This window comes from Amphibalanus amphitrite, unplaced genomic scaffold (genome assembly GCF_019059575.1).
Source record: "Amphibalanus amphitrite isolate SeventyFive unplaced genomic scaffold, NRLGWU_Aamphi_draft 000495F_arrow, whole genome shotgun sequence".
Classification (NCBI taxonomy): domain Eukaryota; kingdom Metazoa; phylum Arthropoda; class Thecostraca; order Balanomorpha; family Balanidae; genus Amphibalanus; species Amphibalanus amphitrite.
In genome coordinates, this window is record NW_024881989.1 from 413,299 (window position 1) to 422,990 (window position 9,692).

Here is a 9,692-nt window from a genome sequence, read left to right on the forward strand (position 1 = left end):
CGGTCCCCACGTGACCGACCGGCCACAGTCACGGGCCGGCGGCGGCGCAGTGTGGGGCGAGCGGGCGGAGGGGTTGGTGCGGTAACTGCGGTGCCGTCAGAGCGGCCGCTGCCGGACAGCGGGAATGCGGCATGATACAGACATGGGAAGGGGGGGTAGGTAAAGGCTCCATATCAAAGCATACAAAATCTTATCATACAATCATCAAAACATACAAAATCATAACATACAACGCGCAAAACCTACAAAACAGGCCGGGTAGGGGACAGTCAAAACATACAAAAGCGCAGCATACAAAATCGTGTCATACAAAATTGCAAGGTACAAAATCGTTTCACACAAAAAGGCAGTGGAAAATTAATGGCATTAATCAAAGTACGCATCATACAAAACCATTTCATATAAATTTACATCATTTCATCGTCCTTGAGATGTCAATTTTCAGTTGGATCAAAACCTACAATCTCAACTGCGCTTCAAGCGACATATTTGTTAGAAGTTTGTGTAGTTACGAAATATTCCACTAGATGTTTCCTCTGTCAAAGCACAGCCAAGCTTTGCACGGCCAGCGTTTTTTGCTTGTTTATACAGTGAGCGCCGGTCTCGGAGCGACGGGGCGTCCCGGTGGCGCCGTCGTCCCCCTCCCTCAGACTGGGCAAGGTCTCCCCTCCCTCGGCAGACGGCGCGGCCCCAGAGGAAACGGCCAAGGCCGTGCCTGACTTACATCCCCGCTCTCTGCGGGCCGGAGAACGAAGTTGCGCTTGGTACATTGAGCAGCATTCTGCTCATTTTGACCATAGCATAATTCGTAAATTAAATTGAAAACTGCAAAAGAATATTAACTGACTTAACCCTCGCCGGCCGAGGGGGGCGGGTGCCGCCCCCCCCCCCCCATAGGGTTTTTTCGCGATAGCTCCGAACACGCTGGCGATAGAGAGCTGAAACTTGGCATACCTGACCTTTGGTCCAAGCCGGAACTTTTGACACCAACCGCATTTTTGGGTCAGGTCAGGTCACTGACCTATGACGTCATAAGTGAACCTCTGCACGGTCTTCAGATGTCGCAACTTCGCAACGCCCTCACTGCCAGAGGAGACGTCACAGGGAAATGAAACTTGCAGGATCTAGTATCCATTATGAGTCCCACAACTTGTATATCTCGGATTTTTCCTAAAGGTCATATGAGGTCAGGTCATTTTCGTGACCTCACCATTATAAGTCAATGGGGAAAAATGAAAACTGCTATTCTGGCGCCGGGAACGATCTCCAACTATCTCAAGCACACAGAATCGTGATTTGATGCACTCCTTGCAAGGTTAGATGCGTCACTTTTGCAATGTTGACCTTGCGTGACGTCATTTATGACGTCATCAAGGTCATATTAGTTTTTCGTCAATAACTCTTGATCAAATTGAGCTAGCGAGTCGGGAAAGCCACCAATGGACTCTGGAAGACCTGCCGAATCGAATGGTATGCAACATGACCTCTTTCGACCAACTTCGTGACCTGGGGGTGCTGACCTGACCTTGACCTGAGGTCAACACCCCAAGTTGACCTGACCCGGACAAAAAGTATATCATTCGACGCGCCTGAGCGAGACGAACACGATGCTGCCAAAATCGGCGCTCTGCGGCCGTTTTTGGCGAAGTTATTCACCAAAAACTGAACCGTACCTTGGGGCACTTGACCTGACCTCAAAGGTCACCGGTTGACCTAGGACCTTAAAATCGGGTACCAATCTCTGCGTCTCGTAACGGCGCACACGCTCGTTTTTTCCGCGACGCGCTAGCTCCACCAGGGGCGAAACGGCGAGGGGGGGTCGTACCCGCCCCCCCCCCCCCCTCGGCCGGCGCGTATGTAGAAAATCAATAGGTCCGGCGAGGGTTAACCCTCGTCCGTATGGGAGGATCAAACGGATCCCCACCCCATGGTTTTTCGCGAATAACTCGCGTAAAAAGCGGTTGATCGCGATGAAACTTTCAGTACTGTCGAGTCAATCGATTGTACACTCTTCCTTAAAATTTCATGACCCTGTCCCAAATGAACCTTGACCTGTGGCCAATTTTTCGAGACCATGTTTGGCCGGAATCGCGATTCGGCGTATGTCGGCTCGTATTAGCCGCGCGTTTGCAGTATTTTTGCGGTTTCAAGCGTTCAAACATGTGATATGATGTTGGTCCCATGCATTATGGTGGGTGTCAAGGTCACCTGAAGGTCAGGTCAGATCATTGACCTTTGATGACCTAGGTTCACTTCTTCGAGTTTTGTATGTTTCTAGGCTACTTTTTGGAGCTGATTTCGAATTAAGCAACCATTTGAGCATTTACGAAGTTGTTTTGGTGTCTTCGTAACATGTTACGAATCTGTCAGTAACGGCTGACACGTACTATGAATACCTGGCAGGACGTCTACTCATTGGCCTGACCTGACCTGACCTGGCCTAAATGCATTAAGACATCATCTGTGATCAAAACTAACAGGATATTCGTGATCAGCACCCCGAAAAAACCTCATTAACCTCACTTTACGATGTTCTAACAGGTCCCGATTTTCCAGACTTGTGGGTCATTGACCTGACCTGGAAGGTCAACCAATGACCTAGGACCTTAAATTTTTTTTCTCGAAGCTCTAGCTCGATCAGGGGTCAAACGGCAAGGGGGGGAGCGGTCCAACGGACCCGCCCCCCTATACGTTCGAGGCTGGCAAAACACCAATACGGGCGAGGGTTAACCCGGCAGTTGCTGGAGTATTTCGCCACACACCACTTGCTGGGTGGGGGTGGGAAGGGGGGGGGTAAACTTTCCCAGCCCATAGCTCGAGAACCCATAGCCCATAGCTCGAGGCGCAGCGAAACGGGCGAGGCAGCAAACAAAATAACGCTACGAGAGGCTTCTGATGAGTACCTTCAAGTGGAGTTCCGAGGTCACAGGTCGGTTCAAGATTATTTTTAATACCTGAAATTAGGCTTTTAATAGCATGGACTTTAAACCTCGAACTGGGCGTCTCTCGTAACAAACTATGTCTCCAACGGACCCCCCCCCCCCCCCATATACGTTCGCGGGGCTGGCAAAACACCAGTACGGGCGAGGATTAACCCGGCAGTTGCTGGGGTATTTCGCCACCCACCGTTTGCTGGGGGGGGGGGGGGGCGTTAAACGCCCCCAGCCGATAACTCGAGAACCAATAGGCGCAGCGAAACGCACGAGGCGGCAAACGAAAGAGCGCGACGAGACGCTTCAGATGAGTACTTTAAAGTTGAATTTTGAGGTCACAGGTTGGGTCAAGGTCAGGTCAAACACCTGAAATCGGGCTTTCAGTAGCATGGACTTCAGGACTTCGCAATGGGCGCCTCTCGCCATAAACTCTGTGAAAACGGTGCACAATCCATCTTATAAGGCCTACAAGAGTGTCAGCTCCATGTAGGGGTCAGTCAAGCATAGGTCAGGGTCAAGGTCAGGTCAACCGGGTAGGCACTTATCCCCGAAAATCAAAACTGATATTCGGAGCCTGTGACAGATGTTTTATAGGTAATTTGGGGCGTAGAACACGATGGTGACATTCATTTTATCATATGTGTACGTGTTTGGCTCAAAAAGTTCAATTTAAGAAATTCATGTATCATGGTCGTGAAGTAGTCACGAAAAATTGCCAAGATTCAGTTCAAGATTATGGAAAATGCGGAACGATAATCAATAATCAAAGATAGCCATTTGATTGATCATGGTATTGGCAGTCTAATGGCGTTTACGGCATGTCTGTATGTCTATTCTGTGATTTTATATGATTTTTTGAACATATGCCGTTTTTGGTCGAAAACTCAGAAATCATGACGTCACTAAAACCTCGATATCTCAAACATTTTCCGACCGATTTTTTTGAAACTTTGTCACAATAAACTTCAATTAATTCCCTACAGGTACCCAAAATTTGGCGCGCCTGCGGCGCGCCGTTTTTATGCTATGGCCCGGCGAAAAAAGTGGGGGCGTTTAACGCCCCCCCCCCCCAGCAACTCGCGGGTTAACCCGGCGGCCGCTGCACTGTAGGCCGGCAGCCTGAAAAAGCGCTAGAAATTCCCCCAAACTGACTGTCCGCAATATGAACAAAATAGGTATCATTTAATCCCAAATTGATCGAAGAATACGATTCCGATGCTAGTTTTGCCCTAAGGTCAAAATTGAGGTCGTCAGTTGTCACCAAACACAGTACAATTTAGACTCTCTATAGGCCACCACATTTACCGATTTTAATGATGAACTTTAGTGGTAATTTATTAGTTGACCAATCGTCGTTTTGAACGAAATTTCCTGTCAGACTAGTTCAGGGCACTGTTGTTAACTGTGCCAACATCATTCTGACATATTGCATCGCTTTTCTGCAAGATAAGCTAGCTGTTTGCAAGCAGCTGCAAGACGTAATTTAAAATCATATCCAATTTTTTAATTAGACTTTTATAAAAACGTTATTTCGAGCGGTTAAAAATGAACATTTCATACTAGCCTCTGATTACTCATCTTTTGTTCCATATAGGTGCTTTGCTGCTTTTCCCTGCTACTTTTCGAGATATGCGCCAGTAAACCACATGATGTAGGGGCAATTGTCACCTCGCCGCTCTACTGAAGGCCCGGCGCTCTTTAAAACGCTGGAAGTTGTGAAAAACAAACGCTTATAATATAAATGAAATATATGTCCCTGAGCTCAGAATTGATCAACGCACACAATGCTGTCAACATTTCTGGGCCAAACTAAAAAATTCAGTCATTATTAACCCCTAAACACAAGTCAGTGATAATCAACAACAACTTGCTCTTTAGTTAGACTTTTTGAGAAATGTTATTTCGAGCCGTTAAAAATGGCCATGCCATACAAACCACCAATCATCTTTCTGTCATGCCCTACTCGCAATTTTTGCTAATGCCTGCTACTCTTCGAGGTCACGTGACCTCACCATTAAAAGTGAATGGGGAAATAAGGAAACTGTTGTTTTTGCGCATGGAATGATTTTAAACTATCCCAAGCACACGGAATCGTGATTTCGTGCACTCCTTGCAAGATCCGATGCTTTACTTTTGCATTTTTGACCTTCCGTGACGTCATTTATGACGTCACACCGGTCATAGGAGTTTCTCGCCAATAACTCATGATCAAATTAAGCCAGCGACTCGGGAAAGCCACCAATGGACTCGGGAAGACCTCCTGAATCGAATGATATGCGATACGACCTCCTTCGATTAAGTTCGTGGCCTGATGGGCTCTGAACTGACCTTGACTCGAGGTCAATACCTTAAGTTGACCTCACCCGAACAAAAAGTATACCATTCGACGCGCCTGAGCCAGGCGAACACGATGGTGCCAAAATCGCTGCTCTGCGGCCATTTTTTGCGAAATTATTTGCCAAAAACCAAACCCTACCTTGGGCTTTTTGACTTCACCTCAGAGGTTACCGGTTGACCTGGGACCTTAAAATCGGGTATCAATCGTTCCGCCTTGAAACGGCGCACACGCTTGTTTTTTTCCGCGAGGCTCTAGCTCCATTAGGGGCGAAACGGCAAAAAGGGGTCGTACCAACCCTCCCCCCTCGGCCGGCCGAGGGGGTGGGGGGTCCGACAATAGGTCCGGCGAGGGTTAAGCAGCCCCACTTCGTTTTTAGCATGTTTGCTTGTCACTGAGATCAACAACTCAATCACAAATAATTTCTAGCACTTTTCCGGACCCCCGGCCCAGTGTGCGCTGGGCCTCCGCGCCACCTGCCGGCCGCTGGGGGGGACATATATGTAGTTGCCCCCCTTTACTTCTGCAACGATATCGTCGCAACGCGAAGAGATAGAGAAGCGAAACTTTGCACACATCTTTCTGAATACCTAGCCGAGGTTGTGTCCAAATTTGGTGTCGATCCCATTTGAAATGACGTCACAGTGACGTCATAAGTGAAATTATAGATTTGCGACTCTTATATTCCTCACGATACATCAGATATATGGGACCGAATATAAAGGGTCGATTATTGGTCAGAAACTAGATGGAAGTGTAGTTAGATATTTTAGGATGACAGCAGGTGCTGTCTAGTTCATTTACAGTTGAGTTTCATGCTCAGCGTCATCAGAAACGGTCCATATCGGAAAACGACAAAACTTTATGACGTCACTGTGACGTCATCTTAGGTGCTACAACCACCAAACTTTCCTCAAACATTGCCTAGGTATTCATTTGAAGCTATGCCAAGTTTCACGTTCGTAGCTCATCAGGTTTCGGAGATATTTCACAAAACGTAAAGGGGGGCAACTTTATGCCCCCCCCCCCCAGCGGCTCGTGGGTTAAGGACTTATGTGTTTGCATGCTTTTTGAAACCCCTGCCGTGACCGCGTTTTCAGCCGCTAGCATATAATTGGGGGGGGGGAATTCTGTTGGATCCCCAATCGTTCAGTCCCTAACCGAACTATAGCTTCGCGAAAACATGAACGTCCTACCGTAACTAAAGGAAGCCGATGATACCCGATTTTAAGATCGCCGGTCATTAGTCGGCATTTCAATTCGGGTAAATGACTTAAAAGTCAGGGAAATCGTGGCCTATTTTAACTTTTTAAAATGAGGTTGTTATGTGAGTTTTTTCGGGGTTCTGATTTCGAATTTCGTGCTAGTTTTGATCAAAGACGATGTAGGTATCCGTGGATTTTGGGTAGGTGGGATCAGGTCAGCTCAACCATTAGGCGTCACCGCCGACATCTAAATGGGTGTTTACCGCCACCAACAGCTTAGTTACACATAAAGATATATGATGTGGACTGTGGAGTTTGTTAATGCAATAAGTGAATGAGAGCTTCACTCCACAAGAAATCGTTCGGGTCGGAGCTTTCAAATTGTATTTACAAATCTTCGTCAGCGAGTCGTAATCGGGTTCAGGGGGTATCGGTCGCAAAATATGTAGCATAGACACTAAAACTGTTTCTCACAATGCACAATGGGACCGGAGCGAGAATTAGCGCGACATCGGTACTTTTTCGTGTTTCGTGCCCGCTTTTCACATGAAAGTGATGATAGAATCATACAAATGGTAGTTGGTGTACTTTCGAAGCAATTCCTGATATATTTAATTAAATAATCATTAGTCATTTAATTAATTAATTAATTAATTAATTAATTAATCAGTTGACCTGCGTTGAACTTGACTCGGTTCGGTCACGTGATAAGATGGCATCACCTGCCAGGTCAAGTCATGACGGAACCGGAAATTCCCATCAGCAAATAATGTAGCCACCAAAACCATGATGGAAATCTGATAGCCTGATGGACTATATAACAAATAAAGTGAGGGTCAGAAAAGTGTATCAGACACTCCGATAGCAGGTACCGATATTTCCGGACAAAACTTAAATATAGTTGGCACTTGGCAGCCTTGTTCGACTCCTAGGAGGATCTGTCGATCTGTTACTCCCAGCTTCCGGCCGGCTCGTGGTAACCGCGCACGGCCAGCGCCGGCGACCTGAAGTAAAAACAAAAATGCCCCTCATTTTCGATGTAGCAGGCTGAAGCAGCTAAATTATACATTTTCTGAAAGGCAATTGAACGGTAAAGACCATATTGATAAAAGAAGAGCGCGACCTAGCGGGACTTTTCACATCGGCATTCTAGAATGTTTATAACAGTAAAATTAACTCACAATTTTAAAAGCACCTACAAACTTAGAAGCGTATTTATATATTCCGTTATAAGTTTTTCTTTCCATCGTGAAGCCCATGGTCTAAACTATCAGGTTAGACCCCGAAAATACTGATAAAGCCGTCTAATATACATTTTTTCTTACCTACATTAGCTGCTACTTTTCTCCGTACGAAAACGGGTCTACGATGCTTGTCACAGAACTTTGTATTTGGGCTGATGTGGCGCGGACGCTATACACCATGGACGAAAAATATTTGCAGATTCGTGGTCCATGGAATTGGACATTTCTGAACTACGTGGAACAGTCTAACTCAGTTTGGGAAAGGGCGGCAAATCCACCAATGTCGCGCTAATTCCGGCCGCGGTCCCATCGTGCAATCGTCTTTCGTCTTTCCCATCGTCTTTTTCAAGTTCAACCCTCACTGTAAACAGCCTGTTGAACACATTTACAATGTTTGCTAGGTAAGCCACTCAAAAACTGGTTGGTTCACATATGATTTAACCCTCGCTCGTATTGGTGTTTTGCCAGCGTCTAACGTATCGTGCGTTGTTACTAACGTCACGATTTATATTTGACCTGAGGTCAAATGTAACAACAACACTCGGAAAGGCCTTTAAAAGAGCTGTTGAATGCGCTTTTCTGTGCCGCTGTAGCTCGATTGGTTCCCGAGTTATGCGTTGAGTGTTTGGGAAAATGTTGAAATAGGCAACATTTTACCTTTGATGACCTCTGGTGACGTGACCTTTGACCCAGGAGCCGAGTTAGACGGGGACGTGAAAACGCCTCCCCCCAGCACGACACGGAAAACTTAGGCCACCAGCACGGCGCGGGTTAAGTTCGACCCTCGATGTAAACAACACAGCACGATATTTGCTAGCTGAACTTTCTGAGAAAACTGGTTAGCACTTAGCGCACATTGTATTGAAGATATTTATATTTTCCAAATGTGTTTTAACCCGCGCCCCGCTGGGGGTCCTGGATTTCCACGCCCTGCTGGGGGGGGGGGGTGTTTGAACACCCACTTCTAACTCGACTCCTGGGCCACGCAGCGATTCGCGGAAGGCGGCGTTCGAAAGAGCGCCAAAAAAATAACGAAATCACTTCGGTCACTTTTTTGGTCAGGCTAAAGGTCAGGTCACCAGTGGTCAAAGGCAAAATTTCGCCGATTTTCAGGTCAAATGTCGACAGTTTCCAAGAAGCCAACGCATAACTCAGGAACCGATATAGCTACAGCGCCGCGGAAAAGCGACTTCGATAGCCCTATTATCGCCCTTTCTGAATAATTCTCTCAGATTTGACCTAGCGCCAACGGTTTTGCCTGTAGGGGGCAAAATCTGCCAAAATAACCGATTTTTTGGAAAGTGTTTCTGCAATAACTTTTGACTCAAGCCTTGCACGAGCTTACTTTTACCAACATGACCTGACCGGAAAGGGTCATGTTGCATATCAGTCGATCCGTATCGTCGAGCTGAACACATCCAAGGCGTTTTCATCGCTCTAGCATGCCTCTATCAAAAGGTATTCGCGAAAAAACTGTTAGATACTATTCGTGACCTGAGATGACCTCAGGGGCATAAACAGGGGTCTCGGATACTATTTTCATGTTCAATGTGTCTTAGTTTCTTGTAATTCAGTGTTTGGGAGTGTTTATAATGGCTTTGGTCCAAAAGAGGCGCCTTTCAATTTTCTCCCATTGACTTATAATGGGGAGGTCGCAAAATTGACCTGACCTTTGGTCATCGATATCAAAACTCTGAGATATGCAGAGTTTATCTCAGTATAGTTTACAGCGCGGAGCGCCGCCGTTTTTGGCACACCTTATAATACATCAATTCTACACATGTTTTAAAAATTTCAGACCAAGGTCATTTAAGGTCAGGACTCTAGGTCACTTGAAGTGACCTCATCTCATACAAAGTTTCAAAGTCCGCCATAGCTACACCAAGTGACCGATCGCTTCGAAAGTTTCAACGATTCCTAAGAGCAATAGTATGTACAAAATGTATTATAAGGTGTGCCAAAAACGGCGGCGCTC